The 23383-nt window shown below is 47.2% G+C and overlaps 1 protein-coding gene across 1 annotated transcript in view; it reads right to left on the bottom strand.

Moving 5' to 3' along the window:
- LOC106566523 (ERC protein 2) overlaps window positions 1-23383 on the bottom strand; it is a 353915-nt gene that overhangs the window by 283353 nt on the left and 47179 nt on the right. The window lies entirely within an intron of this gene.

The raw sequence follows: 23383 nt of genomic DNA, 5'->3' as shown, positions 1-23383 counted from the left end.
GAGGGAGGGAGAGGGCAGAGAGGTGAATGTCAGGTTAGTGTTAGAGGGAGGGAGAGGGCAGAGAGGTGAATGTCAGGTTAGTGTTAGAGGGAGGGAGAGGGCAGAGAGAGGTGAATGTCAGGTTAGTGTTAGAGGGAGGGAGAGGGCAGAGAGAGGTGAATGTCAGGTTAGTGTTAGAGGGAGGGAGAGGGCAGAGAGAGGTGAATGTCAGGTTAGTGTTAGAGGGAGGGAGAGGGCAGAGAGAGGTGAATGTCAGGTTAGTGTTAGAGGGAGGGAGAGGGCAGAGAGGTGAATGTCAGGTTGGTGTTAGAGGGAGGGAGAGGGCAGAGAGAGGTGAATGTCAGGTTAGTGTTAGAGGGAGGGAGAGGGCAGAGAGAGGTGAATGTCAGGTTAGTGTTCGAGGGAGGGAGAGGGCAGAGAGGTGAATGTCAGGTTGGTGTTAGAGGGAGGGAGAGGGCAGAGAGGTGAATGTCAGGTTAGTGTTAGAGGGAGGGAGAGGGCAGAGAGGTGAATGTCAGGTTAGTGTTAGAGGGAGGGAGAGGGCAGAGAGGTGAATGTCAGGTTGGTGTTAGAGGGAGGGAGAGGGCAGAGAGAGGTGAATGTCAGGTTAGTGTTAGAGGGAGGGAGAGGGCAGAGAGAGGTGAATGTCAGGTTAGTGTTAGAGGGAGGGAGAGGGCAGAGAGGTGAATGTCAGGTTAGTGTTAGAGGGAGGGAGAGGGCAGAGAGAGGTGAATGTCAGGTTAGTGTTAGAGGGAGGGAGAGGGCAGAGAGGTGAATGTCAGGTTAGTGTTAGAGGGAGGGAGAGGGCAGAGAGGTGAATGTCAGGTTAGTGTTAGAGGGAGGGAGAGGGCAGAGAGAGGTGAATGTCAGGTTAGTGTTAGAGGGAGGGAGAGGGCAGAGAGGTGAATGTCAGGTTAGTGTTAGAGGGAGGGAGAGGGCAGAGAGGTGAATGTCAGGTTAGTGTTAGAGGGAGGGAGAGGGCAGAGAGAGGTGAATGTCAGGTTAGTGTTAGAGGGAGGGAGAGGGCAGAGAGGTGAATGTCAGGTTGGTGTTAGAGGGAGGGAGAGGGCAGAGAGGTGAATGTCAGGTTGGTGTTAGAGGGAGGGAGAGGGCAGAGAGGTGAATGTCAGGTTGGTGTTAGAGGGAGGGAGAGGGAGGGAGAGGGCAGAGAGAGGTGAATGTCAGGTTAGTGTTAGAGGGAGGGAGAGGGCAGAGAGAGGTGAATGTCAGGTTAGTGTTAGAGGGAGGGAGAGGGCAGAGAGGTGAATGTCAGGTTAGTGTTAGAGGGAGGGAGAGGGCAGAGAGGTGAATGTCAGGTTAGTGTTCGAGGGAGGGAGAGGGCAGAGAGGTGAATGTCAGGTTAGTGTTAGAGGGAGGGAGAGGGCAGAGAGGTGAATGTCAGGTTAGTGTTAGAGGGAGGGAGAGGGCAGAGAGAGGTGAATGTCAGGTTAGTGTTAGAGGGAGGGAGAGGGCAGAGAGGTGAATGTCAGGTTAGTGTTAGAGGGAGGGAGAGGGCAGAGAGGTGAATGTCAGGTTAGTGTTAGAGGGAGGGAGAGGGCAGAGAGAGGTGAATGTCAGGTTAGTGTTAGAGGGAGGGAGAGGGCAGAGAGAGGTGAATGTCAGGTTAGTGTTAGAGGGAGGGAGAGGGCAGAGAGGTGAATGTCAGGTTAGTGTTAGAGGGAGGGAGAGGGCAGAGAGGTGAATGTCAGGTTAGTGTTAGAGGGAGGGAGAGGGCAGAGAGGTGAATGTCAGGTTAGTGTTAGAGGGAGAGAGAGGGCAGAGAGGTGAATGTCAGGTTAGTGTTAGAGGGAGGGAGAGGGCAGAGAGGTGAATGTCAGGTTAGTGTTAGAGGGAGGGAGAGGGCAGAGAGGTGAATGTCAGGTTAGTGTTAGAGGGAGGGAGAGGGCAGAGAGAGGTGAATGTCAGGTTAGTGTTAGAGGGAGGGAGAGGGCAGAGAGGTGAATGTCAGGTTAGTGTTAGAGGGAGGGAGAGGGCAGAGAGGTGAATGTCAGGTTAGTGTTAGTTTGGCCTTCATAAATACAGTACATGCCCTATATCTGTTTTCATAAAAGGTCAGTGACTGGCAGACATATCATAATGAAGGTTACAAGACATACCAAAACAAGAGGCATACTTTGAAGTGAAGTGCACAGAAATAAAAGGACCACAATAAACTGGCTTGATCCAGCTGACTAATACATAAACTGGATTGATCCAGCTGACTAATACATAAACTGGATTGATCCAGCTGACTAATACATAAACTGGCTTGATCCAGCTGACTAATACATAAACTGGCTCGATCCAGCTGACTAATACATAAACTGGCTTGATCCAGCTGACTAATACATAAACTGGCTCGATCCAGCTGACTAATACATAAACTGGCTTGATCCAGCTGACTAATACATAAACTTGCTTGATCCAGCTGACTAATACATAAACTGGATTGATCCAGCTGACTAATACATAAACTGGCTTGATCCAGCTGACTAATATGTGTTCCACCCGTGGCTTTATTCTTCAATTTCCTGCTTTTAACTATCTCCACATCTCCATTTCCAGATGAGAGAGATGTGGCTTGAGATACAGTGTGCTCAGAGAAAATTAGAGATATGCCTGCAGAGATAATGATAGATGTTCTTGTATGACTTTATAGAGGTGTAAACAGAGGAGCCATTTAGCTTTAAAAGCTTCCGGTGGATTCTTCATCCTCTCAGTTAACAGCGCTCTGTTGATATGTCCTGCTGACTCACTGTTAGTAGTAGTCTACTACTCCATTCAGTTCAAGGGTCTCTCTGAATCTGTCTCAAACTGTGTTTCTGTGTTCTGCCTCTCTCCATCTCCTCTGTCTCTCTCCTCTCTCCATCTCTCTCCCACCCTCCCTCTGTCCCTAAAGCATAACTGTAAATCCCCTCTACGCTGTTGAACAAACGTTGTCTGATGTCCATCCATCCTTATATCAACACAAGCATGTAGCACAGCAGATATATATATATATGTACCCAAACTGCCCCCAGCAACAGACCAGCAGGGCACTGAACAGGAAACTGAACACTCCCAGCCATTATGCAGCTATGGCAAAGAGACGGAGGAGCATTACAATGACAAGGACAACCAGTTTATAGAGGTACAGCTAGTTCCTCTCATGTTTGGCCCTTACCATTGAATACATTTGTTGATCATTTCTACCATCAGGAGCTGTTTATAACATAGGGACATGTTTCTTTATATCACTAGGATCATTAGTAAAACGTGGACCATTAACAGATCTGATCAATGATTCTCTTCCTCAGCAGGTTTTAGGGTTACACACAGACTGGAATTATTATCTAATGTACGTAAGAAACTAATCACAAGCAAGAGAACAGCCTAGGTCTAACATACATAAACCCCACAGCCACCACAGAGGAGAGATACTGTAGATAATGCCCAAGAGGGAGAGAGCTAGCATTCCAGTCATGGGTACATGGATAGATAATGCCCAAATCTCCAACAGCCATTTTACAAATGAATCCAATTAAATCATAGACTCTTGTGTTCTTATCCCCTGGAGTCAGAGACTGGTTTGAGAGCGGCCATCTTGGGTTAATCTTTGGAGGGAAAGTGGTGGGAAAGTGGGAAAGGCAGCAAGGGCCCCTGGATAGATCTTGATAGGCTAATGGTTGTGATTATGCCACCCAGTCGAGAGCTCTGATAGGTCAATCCACGGAAGATAAGGCGATAGGAGAGCGAACGCTTTCGGGCATGTTGGGAAAGTTTCACGTCGCCATGGCTAGCTTGGCCTGATGACCTACATCTGAGGATGGCTCTGTTCTGTCTGGGTCATTCCCTCTGGGTCGTTCCCTCTGGGTCTTTCTCCACACTGGAGGGACTAGGGTAAAGGAGCTTTAAGTGGCTGAGATTGAGTCTAATGGTTGATGAGACATTTCTCAGCTCTGGTCCTTTAGGACACTGATTCCCAGTGTCTAATGTGGTCCTTTAGGACACTGATTCCCACCGTCTAATGTGGTCCTTTAGGACACTGATTCCCAGTGTCTAATGTGGTCCTTAAGGACACTGATTCCCACCGTCTAATTTGGTCCTTTAGGACACCGATTCCCAGTGTCTAATGTGGTCCTTAAGGACATGGATTCCCAGTGTCTAATGTGGTCCTTTAGGACACTGATTCCCACTGTCTAATGTGGTCCTTTAGGACACTGATTCCCACTTTCTAATGTGGTTCTATAAGACACTGATTTTGACATTCTTGGAACTGGAGTTACCACAGGTTCAGGCTAGTGGAGTGGGTCGAGACATTCAAGATCCTCAGTTGTGAAGAGAGCAAAGCAGAACTTCATCCCCCTCAGGAGTCTTAAAAGATTTGGCATGGGCCCTCAGATCCTAAAATCCACTACAGAGGGCACTGCATACTGCCCAGTACATCACTGGGGCTGAGCTCCCTGCCACCCAGGACATCAATACCAGGCGGGGTCAGAGGACGGCCCAAAATGATTTCAAAGATTCCAGCCACCCAAGCCATAGACTGTTCTTTCTGCAACCGCACGGCAAGCGGTACTGGAGCACCAGTTCTGGATCCAACAGGACACTGAACAGCTTCTACCCCCAAGCCATGAGACTGAGAAACAAGACTGCTAAATAGCTAATCAAATGGTGACCCGCAATACCTGCATTGACCCTTTTTTGCACTAACTCTCTTGCACTGACTTTATGCAAACACTCACGCATACAGTACCAGTCAAAAGTTGACACACCTACTCATTACAGGGTTTTTCTTAAATTGTACTATTTTCTACATTGTAGAATAATAGTGAAGACATTAAAACTATGAAATTGTCACGCTCTGACCTAGGAGAGCTGTGTTTTCTCTATTTAGCTAGGCCAGGGTGTGATAGGTGGGTGGGCATTCTATGTTTTTGTGTTCTATGTTTTGGCCGGGTATGGTTTCCAATCAGAGGTAGGTGTCTATCGTTGTCTCTGATTAGGAACCATACTTAGGCAGCCTTTTTTCCACCTGTGTTTGTGGGATCTTGTTTTTGTATTGCTGTGAGTAGCCTGCAAAACTTTTCGGTCGTTGTGTTGTTTCTTGTTTTGGTTTTTGCTGGTTCACCGTTAAATAAAATATGATGAACCCAACCCACGCTGCGCCTTGGTCTACCTTTAACGACGGACGTTACAGAAGATCCCACCACCAAAGGACCAAGCAGCGTGGGCCGATGGACTGGACATGGGAGGACATCCTGGACGGCAAAGGATCCTGGACGTGGGAGGAGATCCAGGCCGGAAGGGATCGCCTCCCATGGGAACAGGTGGAAGCAGCGAGGGAGGTACAGCGACGAGATCAACAGGCAAGGCAACAACGGAGGCCCGAGAGGCAGCGCCCCAAATGTATTTGGGGGGGGCACACGGGTAGATTGGCTAAGGCAGTTTTAAGACCTGAGCCAACTCCCCGTGCTTACCGTGGGAAGCGAGTGACTGAACAAGCACCATGGTATGCGGTGATGCGCACTGTGTCACCCATGCGCACTCACAGCCCGGTGCGCTCGGTACAAGCTCCTCACCGTTGCCGTGCTAGAGTTGGCCGTCAGCCAGGAAGAAGTGCGCCGGCTCAGCGTATCTGGTCTCTAGTGCGTCTCTACAGCCCAGGTTATCCTGCGCCTGCTCTACGCACGGTACCCCCGGTTCACCAGCGCAGCACAGTTCGTCCTGTACCAGCGCCCCGCCCTTGCTGGGCTACAGTGACCATCCAGCCAGGACGGGGTGTGCCAGCCCTGAGCTCCAGACCTCCGGTGCGCCTCCACGGCCCAGTGTGCCCTGTGCCTGCCCTGCGCACCCAGTGTCCTGTGCGTCTCCCCAGTCTGGTGAGACCGGTTCCAGCTCCCCGTAGGAGGCCTCCAGTGATGGTTAATGGTCCGAAGCCTCCAGTGATGATCCATGGCGCGGAACCAGTAGTGATGATCCATGGCGCGGAACCAGTAGTGATGATCCATGGCACGGAGCCTGCAGCGAAGGTCCGCGGTCCGGAGCCTGCTGCAAAGAAACCACTACTAAAGGACACCAATAATAAGAAGAGATGTGTTTGGGCCAAGAAACACGAGCAATGGACATTAGACAGCTGGAAATCTGTCCTTTGGTCTGATGAGTCCAAATTTGAGATTTTTGGTTCCAACCGCTGTGTCTTTGTGAGACGCGGAGTAGGTAAACGGATCATCTCCGCATGTGTAATTCCCACCGTTAAGCATGGAAGAGGAGGTGTGACGTGCTTTGCTGGTAACACTGTCTGTGATTTATTTCTATTTCTATTTCTACTTTGCACTTTCTTCTACTACAAATCTACCATTCCAGTGTTTTACTTGCTATATTGTATTTACTTTGCCACCATGGCCTTTTTTGCCTTTACCTCCATTATCTCACCTCATTTGCTCACATTGTTTATAGACTTTTTTTTCTACTGTATTATTGACTGTATGTTTGTTTTACTCCATGTGTAACTCTGTGTTGTTGTATGTTGTTGAACTGCTTTGCTTTATCTTGGCCAGGTTGCAATTGTAAATTAGAACTTGTTCTCAACTTGCCTACCTGGTTAAATAAAGGTGAAATAAATAAATAAATAAATAAATACAATTTAGAATTCAAGGCACGCTTAACTAGCATGGCTACAACAGCATTCTGCAGTGATATGCCATCCCATCTGGTTTGTGCTTAGTGGGGCTATCATTTCTTTTTCAACAGGACAACTAAAAGGAGAGCAATGGAGTGCTCCATCAGTGCCTGGCCCCACAATCACCCAACCTCAACCCAATTGAGATGGTTTGGGATGAGTTGGACCACTGAATGAAGGAAAAGCAGCCAACAAGTGCTCAGCATATGTGGGAACTCCTTCAAGACTGTTGGAAAAGCATTCCTCATGAAGCTGGTTGAGAGAATGCCAAGAGTGTGCAAAGCTGTCATCAAGGCAAAGGGTGGCTACTTTGAAGAATCTCAAATATAAAATATATTTTGATTTGTTCTTCCACACCAATCTCGACAAACCATATGTGTTATTTCATAGTTTTGATGTCTTCACTATTATTCTACAATGTAGAAAATAGTAAAAATAAAAGGTACTCATAATGCCCTGAGGTGGTACTAATCTCCGTCTTCCACTCGTCTCCCTCCCGGATACGCACCAGGTTGTAAGCGCTCCTGAGATCCAATTTAGTGAAAAAGCGCGCCCCGTGCATTGACTCAATCGTCGTGGCGATGAGAGGTAGGGCGTATGACGAGCTAACCAGGGAAGGCCTAGTACCATGGGAAACGCAGGAGAGGCAATGAGAAATAGACTGATTCTTTCCTCGTGACTACCCTGCGTCACCATGACCAGGGAGATGGTGGCTTCCCTAATTAACCCTGACCCTAATGGTCGACTATCCAGAGCGTGTACCGGGAAGGGTCTAACCACAGGAACAATGGGGATCCCTAAACTAAGGGCGAACGCTCTGTCGATAAAATTCCCAGCCGCGCCTGAATCGACGAGCGCCTTATGCTGGGAATGTGGGGAAAACTCAGGAAAACAAACATGAATAAACAGGTGGACAACAGAGGACTCTGGATGAGAGTGGTGCAGACTCACCTGGGGTGACGCCAGAGAGCCCTGCCTGCTGCCTCGACTCCCAGAGGGATCAACCCGGCACCAACCAGCAGTGTGCCCTCTGCGGCCACAGATGGTGCACGTGAAGGCCCCTCCTCCAGCCTCCCTAAGCCCCTCCCAGCTCCATTGGCACCAAAGCGGTGGTGCTGGAAGATGGAACTGACAGAGCCCTCTCTAGACCAGCAGGTTATCCACCTGAATGGACATATCCACCAGTTGGTCAAAGGTGATGGTGGCATCCCTGCAGGCCAACTCCCGACAGACATCTTCGCGCAGGCTGCATCTGCAGTGGTCGATAAGGGCCCTGTCGTTACATCCTGCTCCGGCCGCCAAGGTTAAAAATTCCAGGGCGAACTCCTGGGAGCTCCTCGTCCCCTGCCTCAGGTGGAAGAGCCGTTCCCGCTCTAACCTCGGGCGGATGGTCGAAGACTGCCCGGAAGCTGCGGGTGAACTCCTCGAAGTGGTGCAACACCGTATCTCCTTCTCCCCACATGGCGTTTGCCCACTCCAGAGCTCTCCCCGAGAGGCACGAGATGAGGGCGAACACCCTCTCTCTTCCCGAGGGAGCTGGGTGAACGGTGGCCAGGTATAGGTCCAGCTGTAACAGGAACCCCTGGCACCCTGCTGCCGTCCCATCATACTCCCTGGGAAGGGAGAGACACATCCGACTGGGACCGGATACAGGAGGGAGGGGTAGAGGTAACCCAGGTTGTGCTGGTCGAGGCGCTGGAGAGACTCCCTGTCTCTTCCAGCGGTCCATGGTCTGGACAACACGATCCATCGTGGCGCCGAGATGTTGCAGCATATTCTCGGACGCGTTCCTCGACTCCTCTGACCGGAGTACCTGCTCCTGCTGACTCCAAGGGTGGTGTAGAATTCTGTCAAGGTTGCGCGATCAAAACACGATACCCAGGGAAACCAGTCTGGCGCGTAACACTAAACACGTAACAAAACAATTCCACACAAAGACATGGGGGGAACAGAGGAATATATATATGCAGTGTGATTAGGGAATATAAACCAGGTGTGCGGAGAACAAGACAAAACAAATGGAACAATTAAAAATGGAGCGGCGATGGCTAGAAGGTTGGTGACGTCGACCGCCGAACGCTGCCCGAACACGCTGCCCGACTTCGGCGGAAGTCATGACAGCTGTAGCGTTACCATTTCCCTCCATTGGAACGAAGGGGCCTAGCCCATACCATGAAAAACAGCCCCAGACCATTATTCCTCCTCCACAAAACTTTACAGTTGGAACTATGCATTGGGGCAGGTAGCGTTCTTCTGGCATTCACCAAAACCAGATTCGTCCATCGGACTGCCAGATGGTTTAGCGTGATTCATCAATCCAGAGAACATGTTTCCACTGTTCCAGAGTCCAATGGCGGCAAGCTTTACACCACTCCAGTCGATGCTTAGCATTGCGCATGGTGATCTTAGGCTTGTGTACGGTTGCTTGGCCATGGAAACCCAATTCATGAAGCTCCCGACAAACAGTTTTTGTGCTGACGTTACTTCCAGAGGTAGTTTGGATCTACTCTTTACGCGCTTCAGCACTCGGCGATCCCGTTTTGTGAGCTTGTGTGGCCTACCACTTCGCGGCTAAGCTGTTGTTTCTCCTAGACGCTTCCACTAAAACAATAACAGCACTTACAGCTGACCAGGGCAGCTCTAGCAGGGCAGAAATTTGACCAACTGACTTGTTGGAAAGGTGTCATCCTATGACAGTGCCACGTTGAAAGTCACTGAGCTCTTCAGTAAGGCCATTCTACTGCCAATGCTTGTCTTTGGAGATGGCTGTGTGCTCGATTTTATACACCTGTCAGCAACGGGTGTGGCTGAAATAGCAGAATCTTACATTTGAAAGGGTGTCCACATATTTGTGTATATGTAGTGTAGCTACCTCAATTATCTCATGCCCCTGTACATTGACTCAGTCCTGGTATCTCTCTCTATATAGCCATGTTACTTTCACTCGTTATTGTTATTCGTTACTCCTTGTGTCACTATTTCTGTTTTTTATCTTAACTCTGCATTGTTGTTTACGAAACAATTGTATTTAATGTTGACTTGACTGGGAGGAGAGAGAAACAGGCTACAGGTTACAAGCTACACACACTGGACTGGGAGGAGAGATAAACAGGCTACAGGTTACAGGCTACACACACTAGATTGGGAGGAGAGATAAACAGGCCACAGGTTACAGGCTACACACACTGGACTAGGAGGAGAGATAAACAGGCTACAGGTTACAGGCTACACACACTAGATTGGGAGGAGAGATAAACAGGCTACAGGTTACAGGCTACACACACTGGACTGGGAGGAGAGATAAACAGGCTACAGGTTACAGGCTACACACACTGGACTGGGAGGAGAGATAAACAGGCTACAGATTACAGGCTACACACACTGGACTGGGGGGAGAGATAAACAGGCTACAGGTTACAGGCTACACACACTGGACTGGGAGGAGAGATAAACAGGCTACAGGTTACAGGCTACACACACTGGACTGGGAGGAGAGATAAACAGGCTACAGGTTACAGGCTACACACACTGGACTGGGAGGAGAGATAAACAGGCTACAGGTTACAGGCTACACACACTGGACTGGGAGGAGAGATAAACAGGCTACAGGTTACAGGCTACACACACTGGACTGGGAGGAGGGATAAACAGGCTACAGGTTACAGGCTACACACACTGGACTGGGAGGAGGGATAAACAGGCTACAGGTTACAGGTTACAGGCTACACACACTAGACTGGGAGGAGGGATAAACAGGCTACAGGTTACAGGCTACACACTGGACTGGGAGGAGGGATAACAGGCTACAGGTTACAGGCTACACACACTGGACTGGGAGGAGAGATAAACAGGCTACAGGTTACAGGTTACAGGCTACACACACTGGACTGGGAGGAGAGATAAACAGGCTACAGGTTACAGGCTACACACTGGACTGGGAGGAGGGATAACAGGCTACAGGTTACAGGCTACACACACTGGACTGGGAGGAGAGATAAACAGGCTACAGGTTACAGGCTACACACACTGGACTGGGAGGAGCGATAAACAGGCTACAGGTTACAGGCTACACACACTGGACTGGGAGGAGAGATAAACAGGCTACAGGTTACAGGCTACACACACTGGACTGGGAGGAGCGATAAACAGGCTACAGGTTACAGGCTACACACACTGGACTGGGAGGAGAGATAAACAGGCTACAGGTTACAGGCTACACACACTGGACTGGGAGGAGCGATAAACAGGCTACAGGTTACAGGCTACACACACTGGACTGGGAGGAGAGATAAACAGGCTACAGGTTACAGGCTACACACACTGGACTGGGAGGAGAGATAAACAGGCTACAGGTTACAGGCTACACACACTGGACTGGGAGGAGAGATAAACAGGCTACAGGTTACAGGCTACACACACTGGACTGGGAGGAGAGATAAACAGGCTACAGGCTACACACACTGGACTGGGAGGAGAGATAAACAGGCTACAGGTTACACACACTGGACTGGGAGGAGAGATAAACAGGCTACATGTTACAGGCTACACACACTGGACTGGGAGGAGAGATAAACAGGCTACAAGTTACAGGCTACACACACTGGACTAGGAGGAGAGATAAACAGGCTACAGGTTACAGGCTACACACACTGGACTGGGAGGAGAGATAAACAGGCTACAGGTTACAGGTTACAGGCTACACACACTAGACTGGGAGGAGAGATAAACAGGCTACAGGTTACAGGCTACACACACTGGACTGGGAGGAGAGATAAACAGGCTACATGTTACAGGCTACACACACTAGACTGGGAGGAGAGATAAACAGGCTACAGGTTACAGGCTACACACACTGGACTGGGAGGAGAGATAAACAGGCTACAGGTTACAGGCTACACACACTGGACTGGGAGGAGAGATAAACAGGCTACAGGTTACAGGCTACACACACTGGACTGGGAGGAGAGATAAACAGGCTACAGGTTACAGGCTACATACACTGGACTGGGAGGAGAGATAAACAGGCTACAGGTTACAGGCTACATACACTGGACTGGGAGGAGCGATAAACAGGCTACAAGTTACAGGCTACACACACTGGACTGGGAGGAGAGATAAACAGGTTACAGGCTACACACACTGGACTGGGAGGAGAGATAAACAGGCTACATGTTACAGGCTACATACACTGGACTGGGAGGAGAGATAAACAGGCTACAGGTTACAGGCTACATACACTGGACTGGGAGGAGCGATAAACAGGCTACAGGTTACAGGCTACACACAGTGGACTGGGAGGAGAGATAAACAGGCTACATGTTACAGGCTACACACACTGGACTGGGAGGAGAGATAAACAGGCTACAAGTTACAGGCTACACACACTGGACTGGGAGGAGAGATAAACAGGTTACAAGTTACAGGCTACACACACTAGACTGGGAGGAGAGATAAACAGGCTACAGGTTACAGGCTACATACACTGGACTGGGAGGAGAGATAAACAGGCTACAGGTTACAGGCTACATACACTGGACTGGGAGGAGCGATAAACAGGCTACAGGTTACAGGCTACACACAGTGGACTGGGAGGAGAGATAAACAGGCTACATGTTACAGGCTACACACACTGGACTGGGAGGAGAGATAAACAGGCTACAAGTTACAGGCTACACACACTGGACTGGGAGGAGAGATAAACAGGTTACAAGTTACAGGCTACACACACTAGACTGGGAGGAGAGATAAACAGGCTACAGGTTACAGGCTACATACACTGGACTGGGAGGAGAGAGAAACTGTCTGTAGGTTACACACATTGGACTGGGAGGAGATAAACAGGCCTCGAGAAAGAATGAAACCCAAGAATGATCGCTCTTATCTGCACCAGGGAGTAAACAAAATAAGCCATAAACAAACAAAGTTTAGCCTGTGGTTGTGTTGAGGCTGAGAATGGAGGCTGAGAATGCACGCACGAGCAGCACGCACACCCCCCCCCCCCCTGCTCCCTGTCCCAGTGGGCAGCACATAGCCTTATTTCAGGGCAAATTGACCATATCGCTCTTACATAATGATTCCACTCTCCACTAGACTCAGTTTGCTTTGGCCAGCCAGTGCACAATAACAACCACCCGACGAAACATTTAGCCTCGCCGCGCGGCCTTCCGTGAAATCACGAAGAAAAACGTTAAACGCGACTGGACTTTCAACCTCCCGGATGAGAGCAAGTTGCGTTATTCTCCGATATGGGAAAGAATGGTGAGGAATTCTGCTGGAATTCTCCGACCCCAACGGTTAGCTACATGGATCGCTGTCTTGAAAGAAAGGCCTTTTGTGGACAGGCAAAGAGCAGGATTTATTTAGTTTATTGTTTTATTTAACCTTTATTGAACTAGGCAAGTCAGTTAAGAACAAATTATTATTTACAATGACGGCCTACCATAAAAATAAATAAATAATAATATATCAAAATATAGGACAAAACACACATGACAAGAGAGACAACACAACACTACATAAAGAGAGACCTAAGACAACAACATACCAAGGCAGCAACACAACATGACAACAACATGGTAGCAACACAAAACATGGTAGAAAGATTATAGCACAAAGGGCAAGAAGGTAGAGACAACAATATATCACGCAAAGCCTATAATGACCATTGGGAAGCAGAAGGCCCCCTAACAGTAGTTGATTTACTCTACTCTGGGCCAAGAAATCACTGTCATCATCTCCGACACATAGAGATACTTAATATCTAGAAACAAGACAAGCACACAGATAACATCCACCACATCCCATCAGTGGCCCTCCATTTTAGAGGATTGTGCAAATGCACACACATTCCGTCACTTTTACACATTTCGTACAACTGCAGTACAAACCAACTACACACCATTGTCCCTCTTCCATGACACACGACGCCACTCCTCCAGACCAGCTACAGTAGAGGCCGTCTGACTCCCATGGAGCAGTCAGTGAGGTAGGCACTGTAGCATCAACACTACGACGTCAGTCTCTGTCCTCTCCCACACGGCCTCACCACTGTTTACAGACATGTTGTTTTGACTGGGATAACTTTAATCGACACAGCGATAGGACAAAGACAGGTCCCCGTCCACATTGGGATTGATGCTAGCGGCCCCTGACCTCAACCCTGACAGTCCAGCTAAAACCAGCCACACTAGATACTAGTTTCTGACCCGGCCAACCGCCACTGTACGCGGTTTATGATTACACAGCGCACATTCATGATAAGAGAGAGCATATTTGTCAGGAAATCTAATGTTATAGGAGACATTGCATCTGAAACAGTATCACGTCTGGTTCCTCTGGTGAAGTCTTAATCTACAAGGAGCTCTGTCTGGACGGCGCAGAACCACAAACTCAGATGACCTGGTAGGGTTCTGTGCTCTATCTAAACTCTGAACTGGGAACCGGTCCTCGGAGAATGAATTTATGCAGAACACACAAAAGAACAAGGAGCAAAGCGTGACGACCGTAAAAATGCAATCTTTGTATTTTTTTAAACTTTTTGGGACCAATAAAAATACCAAACAATAATTGGTCTTCTTTTTGAAAGGCAATAATTTTGGGGGGAGGTTTGTCATAACCTCTGAAAATATGATAAGATGGCAGTCTTCACCCAGGCGGTCGGAAGAGAAAGAACACACACAGAGACTGGGACAAGAACCACGACCACAAACTGAACGACATAACACAGTATTCTCCCCTAGAGGTGTAAGTAAGAGGTGTTCTTACCTACAGTAGAGGAAAACTAGGTCACATAAATGCAGTAGTATAATTGGAAACAGTGGGATCCAGATCAATTTGTTGGATTAGGAAGAATGTACAGCTTCTTTCAACTGCATTAGTTCAACAAGATCTACATGTATTGTTCTCACTCCTCTCCTCTCTCTCATTGCACCCATGTTTTTCTCTCTTTCGGGCACGCACACACACTCAGAGAGTTTGTTGATGTCCAGGTTTCCAACGCTCCAGAGGTTTACTGGTACTCCTTGACTTCCTCTAGGGAAAGGCCTCTCGGATGTGTTTCATCACAGAGGGCTCGTTTGGATGCATGATAAAATAACCTGATAGAATCCCGTGACCTTTCATACTACATGTTTGTTTTAATGATGCAGCCTCTCTCTCTCTCTCTCTCTCTCTCTCTCTCTCTCTCTCTCTCTCTCTCTCTCTCTCTCTCTCTCTCCTCTCTCTCTCTCTCTCTCTCTCTCTCTCTCTCTCTCTCTCTCTCTCTCTCTCTCTCTCTCTCTCTCTCTCTCTCTCTCTCTCTCTCTCTCTCTCTCTCTCTCTCTCTCTCTCATATAAATGGATACTAGAATAATAGTGAAGGCACAAAACTATGAAATAACACATGGAATCATGCTGTAACCAAAAAAGTGTTAAACAAATCAACATATATGAGATTCTTCAAACCCTTTGCCTTGATGACAGCTGTGCACACTCTTGGACCATTTGGGACCCGGCCATGCTCATATGTCCCAGGACTAACTGGGGATGAGCTAACCGCCTCTCTCTGGTTAGTAGTCTGGACAACCTCTTCTGACCACATACTGTGAGCTGTTGCCCTCCAGTGGTAACACTGCGCTACTCCAGACGGAATGTCTGTCTAGGTTTACTGAGGCGGCTGTCAACTATACCTTCAGCTGAAGCATTTCTGAACCTGAAGTATCTCCATGTAAATTACATTTCAAACAGCGTAATATCCAAAGCCTCTACAGACAAGTGTAGAAATACAATGTTTGTCAGACAGACGATTGTTTGTGGTGACATGGACAGGTGTGCTTTATTGACAGAGACCTGGGAAGTTGACAGGCTGACAACGGAGTCATAGCTACCATAACCCCAGGGCTGAAACACTCCACTGGAGAATGACACCGCTCTCCGTTTCACTCGCCCGACCTTTGTGATGTCATGCTCCTTCGCTCAAGGACACATTACTCATCCGCTATCGACCAGAACGACAGAGCGCCATGACATCATAAGATGAGTGGAGCCCGTGAGAGGGAGGGGAGAGCAGCGGACCAAAAGTTCTGAAATCATTGACACATTTTTTAAACGAGGAAAGACCTTTCAGTCATTGTCTCTCATTTTCAGCAAAAACTGACGAGAAATGATTATGATTTGAGCGTGAAGTTCCTTTTTTTCCCAGGAATATTGGTCAAAGCATCCTGCTATGGAATTGTAGGATATTGAGAGATAAAGGGTACTTAAATAACAGTTCCTCTGGTGGAGGGATGGAGTATAGACTGTTGAGTTCTGTGGTCTATGGACCTGCCGACTGTCCATCTACACTATAACCAGCAGGACACAGTGTATGAACACACCATAAATACTACAGCAGAGGCCTTTGTGTGAGCATGTCCACATGCAATACTGCATGCCATCTATATGTGCATGTGTGTGCTCTGCCTATAAAATGTATACCTGCCTGCCGACGCCAAACCACCAATGGCCTACAACCAGAATGAGCAGCACCTTGACAGCGTACAGTGTTGTCACGCCAGCAGCCAGGGTCTTGCCAACCACAAAGTCATGGAAAAAGGTCTGGGAGTCTGGGAAAGAGAGCAACTCAGAGAGACAGAATTTTCTACGGGCTTCATTCCGATTAGGAGGTGGGCCTGTGACAGCCTGAGCTGCTTCCTCCATGATCCCCTAACATTCTCTGGTAACCACCACGCCGTGTTTAGAAATACAAAGCCTTTCTGTGTCATACACACAAACATGCAAGCAGACACTCAATGACAAACTAACACACACCCAGACAGACACACAGTCACAACTCTCTGTCTCCCAGTATAACATATGGAGATATTCTGAAGTTACATACTGCTAACCCTTGAGGGCCGCATGCACGCACGCCCGCACACACACAATTAACATAAACTGACGTCCATTTTCAGATGGGGGCTGCCTCACCCTCACACACATGACAACCAGACATACTCCCCCTCTCCCCCCACATTCCTCCATAAACCTCACACACACCCTCCATTGCATTCATACATATCAATTAGACCCTAACACAGGAACACAGACACACACACTGTCTGAGAAAGCAGAAGGCAGGGTTTATTTTCACTGCGTTGGACTCGAAAGAAGGGAAACAGGAGATACCTGACACATAGATGAAGACGGATAACATATGTGGCAGTTAAGTTTCAACCGTCATTGTGTGTGTGTGTCTGTGTGTGCGCATGTTTCAGTTGATCCTTGTCCCTGCTCTTTAAGCTCAGGGCCCTATCTCTGCCCCCTCAGCTGTGGAATGCTGCAGTGATTGCTGGGTAATTACCCAAATGCTTTACTTCTCCGCTCCCAGCACCATTAGAATTAATTCTTTTCTTTTTCTTCTCCTTTTGATAGAGGAATTGCCAGAGCTTTGATCCAGTGGAGGGAGGGAGGGAGGGAGGGAGGAGGGAGGGAGGGAGGGAGGGAGTTAGGCCACCCAGCTGGGACCACAGCTGCTCTCTGTCCACCTCTACCTCTCCTCTCTTTTCGTTACTTCTAGCATATCCATCGCTCCACAATGGAATACTATGAAGTGCTAGGGTTATACTGCTGGGTTATTCCGCTGGGTTATTCCTCTGGGTTATTCCGCTGGGTTATTCCTCTGAGTTACAGTACATCGCTGGGTCACATCGCTGGGTTACACCAATGTCCATCTCTCTTCCACCCCACAGCTCCTACCAGTAATATGAAAATACAGTAACAGGAGCACAACGTCTAACCTGCAGTAATATGAAAATACAGTAACAGGAGCACAACGTCTAACCTGCAGTAATATGAAAATACAGTAACAGGAGCACAACGTCTAACCTGCACTAATATGAAAATACAGTAACAGGAACACAACGTCTAACCTGCAGTAATATGAAAATACAGTAACAGGAGCACAACGTCTAACCTGCAGTAATATGAAAATACAGTAACAGGAACACAACGTCTAACCTGCAGTACTATGGCTATGAGGGTTGGGATATCATCTTAGTTCTGTTACATCTGTTATGACTAGAAATATCCTCATACCACATACATCACCCACTGCCTGTTACCTGTCTGCAACCCCCATCGATGCCCCTGGGGTGACTAAAAGTCAGGATGAACTCAGGCTAACATCGCTAGGTTACTCCTGATGAATGCGCTATAATATCAACCATACTATGGCTAATCATACTTCCTCAACCTCCCCATCAACCCCACATTATTAGAGCTAAGCCTGTCGAGGCGACAGGAGGGACTTCAACTCCTTTACCTCTCCCATCTCTGCTCTCTATGTGGTTGGTCAGATGGAGACCATTATAGGATGAAAGGCACTGGTCCCTTCATCATGGATCTCTCCTGATCTGACGACACCAGTTGATCTATAGGGATCTATGACCCAGTGGAGTACTTTGGAAAGGCCACACAGACAACTAATCACTTAAATCACCTATCTACAGAACACCACCAACATCTGTCTATGTCTCTGATTGTTTCCACATCAACTTCCTTTGTCTGTTTTATGGCTTGCTCATTATCAACATGGTGGCTTGCTAGCCTTTACATTACAGTGAATGAAGTGTTGTACAAAAAGTGTGACTGAATACCAGGGGAGAAGGAGAGAGAAGCCTTTGTCTGGCTCAGATACTGTATATGCTTCCCAACACACTCTCAGTAAACACAGCTCCAACACTGGATAAATATATTCCTTTCTACCAACAAACTAGACTTCCCCTAGCTACTCATCCATATGAATCAGACTACCAACACACTAGACTTCCCCTACCCATCCATATACACTGCAAAAATAGAAACGCAACATGTAAAGTGTTGGTCCCATGTTTCATTGCCAAGATAATCCATCCACCTGACAGGTGTGGCATATCAAAAAGCTGATTAAACAGTAAAATCGTTACACAGGTGCACCTTGTGCTGGGGACAATAAAAGGCCACTCTAAATGTGCAGTTTTGTCACACAACACATTGCCACCGATGTCTCATGTTTTGAGGGAGCGTGCAATTGGCATGCTGACTGCAAGAATGTTCACCAGAGCTGTAGCCAGAGATTTGAATGTTAATTTCTCTACCACAAGCCGCCTCCAATGTCATTTTAGAGAATTTAGCAGTACATCCAACCTGCCTCACAACCGCAGATCTTGTGTATAGTGTCATGTGGGCGAGCGGTTTGCTGATGTCAACGTTGTGAACAGAAGACCTCATAGTTGCGGTGGGGTTATGGTGTGGGCAAGCATAAGCTACGGACAACGAACACAATTTCATTTTAGCGATGGCAATTTGAATGCACAAAATACCATGACTAGATCCTGAGGCCCAGTGTGAAGTCCATTTTTTAAAGGTATCTGTGACCAACAAATCAATATTTTTTTATTTTACCTTTATTTAACCAGGCAAGTCAGTTAAGAACAAATTCTAATTGACAATGACGGCCTACACCGGCCAAACCCGAACGACTGGGCCAATTGTGCGCCTCCCTATGGGACTCCCAATCATGGCCGCTTGTGATACAGCCTGGATTCAAACAAGGGTGTCTGTAGTGACGCCTCTAGCACTGAGTGCAGTGCCTAAGACCACCCGGGAGCTCCATGTTTCAATAGACTCTCCATGACACAAGTTGCAGTGCCTTAGACCGCTGCGCCACTCAGGAGCACATATCTGTATTCCCAGTCATGTGAAATCCACAGATTAGGGCCTAATGAATGTATTTCAGTTGACTGATTTCCTCATATGAACTGTAACTCAGTCAAATCTTTGAAATTGTTGTATGTTGCATTTATATTTATGTTCAGTACAGATTAGACTACCAACACACTAGATGTCCCCTACTCATCCATATAGATCAGACTAGATGTCCCCTACCCATCCATATAGACCAGACGTCCCCTACTCATCCATATAGATCAGACTAGATGTCCCCTACCCATCCATATAGATCAGACTAGATGTCCCCTACTCATCCATATAGATCAGACTAGATGTCCCCTACTCATCCATATAGATCAGACTAGATGTCCCCTACTCATCCATATAGATCAGACTAGATGTCCCCTACTCATCCATATAGATCAGACTAGATGTCCCCTACTCATCCATATTGATCAGACTAGATGTCCCCTACTTATCCATATTGATCAGACTAGATGTCCCCTACTCATCCATATAGATCAGACTAGATGTCCCCTACCCATCCATATAGATCAGACTAGATGTCCCCTACTCATCCACATAGATCAGACTAGATGTCCCCTACTCATCCATATAGATCAGACTAGATGTCCCCTACTCATCCATATAGATCAGACTAGATGTCCCCTACTGATCCATATAGATCAGACTAGATGTCCCCTACCCATTCATATAGATCAGACTAGATGTCCCCTACCCATCCATATAGATCAGACTAGATGTCCCCTACTCATCCATATAGATCAGACTAGATGTCCCCTACTCATCCATATAGATCAGACTAGATGTCCCCTACTCATCCATATAGATCAGACTAGATGTCCCCTACCCATCCATATAGATCAGACTAGATGTCCCCTACTTATCCATATGATCAGACTAGATGTCCCCTACTCATCCATATAGATCAGACTAGATGTCCCCTACTCATCCATATAGATCAGACTAGATGTCCCCTACTCATCCATATAGATCAGACTAGATGTCCCCTACCCATCCATATAGATCAGACTAGATGTCCCCTACTCATCCATATAGATCAGACTAGATGTCCCCTACCCATCCATATAGATCAGACTAGATGTCCCCTACCCATCCATATAGATCAGACTAGATGTCCCCTACCCATCCATATAGATCAGACTAGATGTCCCCTACCCATCCATATAGATCAGACTAGATGTCCCCTACCCATCCATATAGATCAGACTAGATGTCCCCTACCCATCCATATAGATCAGACTAGATGTCCCCTACCATCCATATAGATCAGACTAGATGTCCCCTACCCATCCATATAGATCAGACTAGATGTCCCCTACTCATCCATATAGATCAGACTAGATGTCCCCTACCCATCCATATAGATCAGACTAGATGTCCCCTACCCATCCATATAGATCAGACTAGATGTCCCCTACTCATCCATATAGATCAGACTAGATGTCCCCTACTCATCCATATAGATCAGACTAGATGTCCCCTACTCATCCATATAGATCAGACTAGATGTCCCCTACCCATCCATATAGATCAGACTAGATGTCCCCTACTCATCCATATAGATCAGACTAGATGTCCCCTACCCATCCATATAGATCAGACTAGATGTCCCCTACCCATCCATATAGATCAGACTAGATGTCCCCTACTCATCCATATAGATCAGACTAGATGTCCCCTACTCATCCATATAGATCAGACTAGATGTCCCCTACTCATCCATATAGATCAGACTAGATGTCCCCTACCCATCCATATAGATCAGACTAGATGTCCCCTACTCATCCATATTGATCAGACTAGATGTCCCCTACTCATCCATATAGATCAGACTAGATGTCCCCTACTCATCCATATAGATCAGACTAGATGTCCCCTACCCATCCATATAGATCAGACTAGATGTCCCCTACTCATCCATATAGATCAGACTAGATGTCCCCTACTCATCCATATAGATCAGACTAGATGTCCCCTACTCATCCATATAGATCAGACTAGATGTCCCCTACCCATCCATATAGATCAGACTAGATGTCCCCTACTCATCCATATAGATCAGACTAGATGTCCCCTACTCATCCATATAGATCAGACTAGATGTCCCCTACCCATCCATATAGATCAGACTAGATGTCCCCTACCCATCCATATAGATCAGACTAGATGTCCCCTACCCATCCATATAGATCAGACTAGATGTCCCCTACTCATCCATATTGATTGTGGTAATGGCTGGAGCAGAATAGGTGGAATGGTGTAAAATACGTCATACATGTTTTGATGCCATTCCATCCACTCCGTTCCAGCCATTTTCATGAGTCGTCCTCTCCTCAGAAGCCTCCACTGCTAGATGTCCACTACCCATCCATATGGATCAGACTCAACAGTGACCAGATTGTCCTGAGCTGATGTAAAACATGTTGGGTGGGTGGGTAGGTAGGTAGGTAGGTAGGTAGGGAGAGAGCGAGAGAGCGAGAGAGAGCGAGCGGGAGAGAGAGAGTAGGAGAGGGAGAATAAGGGTTCTTGCTGAGAAAATAGAGGTATGTAGGAAGTTAAGAAGTGTGACTTTGACAGTTTTATATTCCACATATAATCCCAGAGAGTTTATTCAGGCATTCCAAGCTGCACGACGTTGTAAAGACCACAACACAGGACAAAGACAAAGAGAAACGGAAACATAAGATACAGAGAAAGAGAATAAAGGAAAATGGAACGTACGGTATGTGGACAGTGAAGTAGAGATAATCTAGACAGAGAAAAAGCGAGGGGGGAAAGGTGAAGGGACAGTCTCTATTACTCTCTCTTTCAGTATCAAAGGCGTCCAATGAAACTAGGCCAGAGCAAGCGATGACAGAGCTGCCAGGAAGAATCATCTTGGAGACAGTGTCCCATGTTGCCAAAGAGCTGTGCCCGTAAGTTGATCTGCTATTAAACCTGCTAGACACTAACGTCTAGATTCTACACTAACACAGTCTGCTTTGTATGTATAGCAGAATGACCTAAAGAAAGACTCTACATTAACATTTTAGTCATTTATCCAGAGTGAGGTACAGTTAGTGCATTCATCTTAAGATACTGTAGCTAGGTGAGACAACAACATATCACAGTCGTAGTAAGTACATTTGTCCACAAATAAAGAAGTGATCAGCAAAGTCAGTGCTAGCTGGGATAGTAGGGAAAGACTGAGATGTCTTATTTAAGATACTCTTTGAAGAGGTAGGGTTTCAGATGTTTTCAAAGGATGTGCAGGGACTCCGCTGTCCAAGCTTCAGGGGGAAGCTGGTTCCACCATTGGGGTTCTAGGACAGAGAAGAGTTTTGATTGGGCTGAGTGGGTGCTCTACACAAGTCAACCAAGAGTGAGTATGTGTGTCCTTACTGGTAGTGTATCCTACAGAGGTGAATGTGATACAGGATACTATACTTCCATACAGACCGTCTGGCTTCTAGAAGCATGAATATGGATGGAGACAACCGCAATGTTTGAACATGAATAACACATGTACGCCAAAACCACACCACAACTGAGCCACTGTGTCCAAGCACCCCGAAATAACGAAAATGAACAAATAAATAAATAAATGCATCATTATGTATTGGTCACAGTAGTACAGGCCAGGGGTAAAACAGACGTTTCTCTGTCCAGGCCTTCAGCTACGTCAGCGTCAACGCTCACACAACCCTCTCCCACTCGTTCTTTAATGTATTTACAATACTGTTTTTTTTTATTCTAAATAAGATCTTTGACCATTATAAATGATCCGTCCAGACTTCGCATGTAAACTATGACCTCATGGGAGTATGATCTACTGCAGGGGTGGGGACAAACAACCACGCTATGGTGGCCCTTCGCTCCAATAACAAGTTGCCCACAGTTACAGATCAACGATCAGCTTACCCTCCCAAAATCCTACCCTTAACCATTAGTGAGATAAACCCTAACCTTAACCATTAGTGGGATAAATCCTAACCTTAACCATTAGGGGGATAAATCCTAACCTTAACCATT

Source organism: Salmo salar, chromosome 13 (assembly GCF_965601325.2).
Source record: "Salmo salar chromosome 13, fSalSal1, whole genome shotgun sequence".
In the NCBI taxonomy this organism is placed as follows: Eukaryota; Metazoa; Chordata; class Actinopteri; order Salmoniformes; family Salmonidae; genus Salmo; species Salmo salar.
This window is presented reverse-complemented; position numbering and strand designations above follow the sequence as displayed.